The sequence below is a fragment of the Pterocles gutturalis genome, unplaced genomic scaffold (assembly GCF_000699245.1).
Source record: "Pterocles gutturalis isolate BGI_N339 unplaced genomic scaffold, ASM69924v1 scaffold43546, whole genome shotgun sequence".
Taxonomy (NCBI): Eukaryota; Metazoa; Chordata; class Aves; order Pterocliformes; family Pteroclidae; genus Pterocles; species Pterocles gutturalis.
The window spans coordinates 220-3,574 of NW_010104520.1; the positions used below are offsets into that span (position 1 = coordinate 220).

General features: G+C 37.8%; 1 pseudogene; it reads left to right on the top strand.

The window, feature by feature from the left end:
- Positions 1-259: 259 nt before the first annotated feature.
- LOC104471675 lies at positions 260-482 on the top strand (annotated as a pseudogene).
- The last annotated feature ends 2,873 nt before the right edge of the window (positions 483-3,355 follow it).

The window sequence follows — 3,355 nt, forward strand, 5'->3', positions numbered from 1 at the left end:
TGACAGCTTTCCATTGCAAAGCCCTGTATCTGGAACCTTTATGTGAATTCATCTTTGCAGTTAAGCTGCAGAGTGTGCTTGCTTTGAGCTCCTGAGAAATGGAAATTTGACTTTACCTAATAGATCACCCCATGCACTTAAAGCAGCTAATCATAACAGCCACGGTTTTAGTCTGCTTCAGTGATACAGCCCAGGGACTGAATCAGACTACTTTCTTCTGTTTTTTTTTGTTTTTTTTTTTTTTCTCTCTCTCTTCTAGGAGCAGTGCCAAGTTGATAGCACCATTGGGGTGCTTGGTCTCTAGGCAAAAGCACACTCTTCCTGACTTGCCGTATGACTATGGAGCTCTGGAACCTCACATCAATGCAGAGATCATGCAGCTGCACCACAGCAAACATCATGCAACCTACGTGAACAACCTGAATGTTACAGAGGAGAAGTACAAGGAGGCATTGGCGAAAGGTCCGTATATCCACAGTTAACAGATGAAACGGAAACTAGTTGACATAGATGATGTAGGAAAAAAAAATGGATAGCCCTTCATTTTAGGAGAAATAGTTTATTTTTAAAGTTTTGGATTATCTAACTCAAGCTTGCTTTTTTTTTTTTTTCAGATGAAATGGAAACTATTTGACACAGATGATGTAGGAAAAAAAATGGATAGCCCTTCATTTTAGGAGAAATAGTTTATTTTTAAAGTTTTGGATTATCTAACTCAAGCTTGCTTTTTTTTTTTTTTTTAAGAAAGTGAAATGCCGTTAGGAGTAAGCTTTCATTGTAGGCTTCAGTGGGTGCTGATAGTTGGAAACTGGTTGTAACTAAAAAGCATGAATTCTGTTCTCTGTAGTAGTGTAAAGCTAGAAGAAAATTCGTTGTTTGTTGTGGATTTAGTCTGTATTTACATTCATAACTTGAACCAAAGACTGAGTCAATAGGAAGCTGCACTCATTTTACTAAACAAATATTTTTAATGAAAGGTTAGTAGCAAACTTGAATAAAGTAAAATTTGTACACCTTGATGGTTTTCACATCAGATGCTCTTCTGATTCTTGTGACGTAATCTTACTCACCTGCAAATGGAGGTAAGACAAATGTGCAGTGAAGATATCTCAATTTGGCTGTCCGTTGTGCCACTGGATCAGAGTGAGGGGTCATGTAGGTCACATGCCAGTGTGAGACACAAAAATATAGCCAAACCATTATGGAATTTTTTATTAAGATCTTAAACGGAATCTTGAGATATCCTGATATCTATGAAAACTTTACAGTTCTAGTAGGGCTACATGTAAACACATGAAATGTTTTTTTTCAATCATTCAGTCGAACTGATGAAAGTGTATGAAATAATGTGTATATCTTTTTAAGGAGGTGGAATGTTGTCTGAGTTTTTTTCTGTTGTGATGATCTCTTTAAAGAGTATCAGTTTAAGAAGTGATTACTTTATGGACTCACTTCTGTATGTTTGCCGGGTGGCTTCACAGTGTAATTTAACTGCTTGGGCAAAAGTGTCAGTATCTGAGTAAACTTGAACCCTGTAGCCCTTGAGAATTACCAGTGTGCTTGAATAGAGAATGTTGGTTACCTGTGAAAGTTTAGAGATTTTTAAGTGCCGAGTAAGCCTTTAAAAATAACTTGTGCAGCCTGAATTAATGAACTAATGAGATGCAGTTAAGAATCAGGCAATTAAGATTGGCTGCTGCTTTGTCCTGCCAGTGGTGGATCCAGGAAGGTTATATTCTGGAGGTTTAATTAGTGCAAACAGAATTGAGGAGGGAACCCGAACTATAAGAAATTGGTATATCTGCTGCTGATGTTATGCTGTTCAGTGACCAAGACTTCAGCCCCTAGTGGAGGCAGAATTTGTGGTTAGCAGTGCTGTGGATCCTTTGAGGTATTTTTAAAAAATACTGTCCTTTGATAGACTCATCGCTTGCTGTTGAAAATGGTGTATCTAGAGGTAGAGGTTAATCTTTTCCTAAGGATTTTGCAGGTATTATTTTGCAAATGGATAGTGTACTGGTGGTGGTCGTGCACATCAAAGCAGACAAATATTTGCTTGCGGTACTTGTGTGTGTTTTGGTTTGGCTTTTATTTTTTTTTCTCCCTAACTGATATCCTGGTGTGTAGTATTTTGGCCCTTATTAGGAAGGGGCAAAGTCTGAACTGTCAGATCATTCTCTCGGTATTGTCATTCTTTGCCCCTACTTAAAAGCTGAGCCAGATCAAAAATCATTCAGTGCTGCATTTCAGTGTTGGGTTGCACAGCACTTCTATTCACTATCTAATACCTCTTCTGGATAACAGAACCTTGTCAATGGCTTTTGTTCAGCAATGGAAAGTAAAATATTCTCTTGATACCATCTTTAACATGTTCTTGACCTATCTAAATCTGCTCAGAAAACTCCAATAAAGGCTGTCCTGAGTTGGGTCCCATTGTCTTATATTGTCAGCTCATTTGAAAATGAGTATGTGGTATGCTGGAGCAAAAGGACAGGGACTCTCTACACAAATAAATTCCAAGATACTTTTGCTGTAACTTAAGGGCAGGTTACTTATTTCCTATTGTCTTTTCCAGTGCAAAAGATTTGACAGCACCACAGATACTGTGCTTTAGGGACAATGGTCAAATGCCATCTCTGATTCCTTGTGGTCCTGGAGAATACGTTTCTCTAAGGAATCGTGGAATAAACAGTGATAAAGACATTAATGACATCCTGGGTTATTTTTGTCTTTCTGGCTTGTGGTAATGTTGTATGCTCTGGATGAACTTAAAAGTGTCATTAAGGCACACAGAATTCAAGGAAAATGTCCCAAAGATGCCATTTGAGTGTGTATGAGACGTGTGTCATCCTTAACTTGATACTTGGATTCAGCAAACAGTGTTTGTACTAATCCCATTGGATGCTTTCTTCCACTCCTGTACCCATTTGGTTTTGTTGCTCAGGGTAGTGTTAGGACTGGAGATGCCGAGATCACTACAGACTGTTTTTTAACTTACAAATATTTTTCTGAATGGGAAAAAAAATTTAAACCATATTGCATGTGAAAGTTAATTTGTGTAGGGATGACATTATTCTTGAGAAAAGTTTGCAGAAAACTCTTTAGTTTCTGCATCTTAATGAAACTCTTTACTATAACTGATCATTTCCACTAAAACCAAAAAGCCATGGATGTGTGATTGAGCACTACTGTAATTCATTTTAGCAAAACATTTAATTCTGTAGTTCTGGGGGACTTGTCATGTTGGAACAGCTTCAGCCAGATTTTTTATTTGTATGAAGCTTACCAAGGCTCTTGTAGTTTCAGAAGGGTATAGGGAGATAGTCACCATCTAGATGTGGCACTTAGGGACATG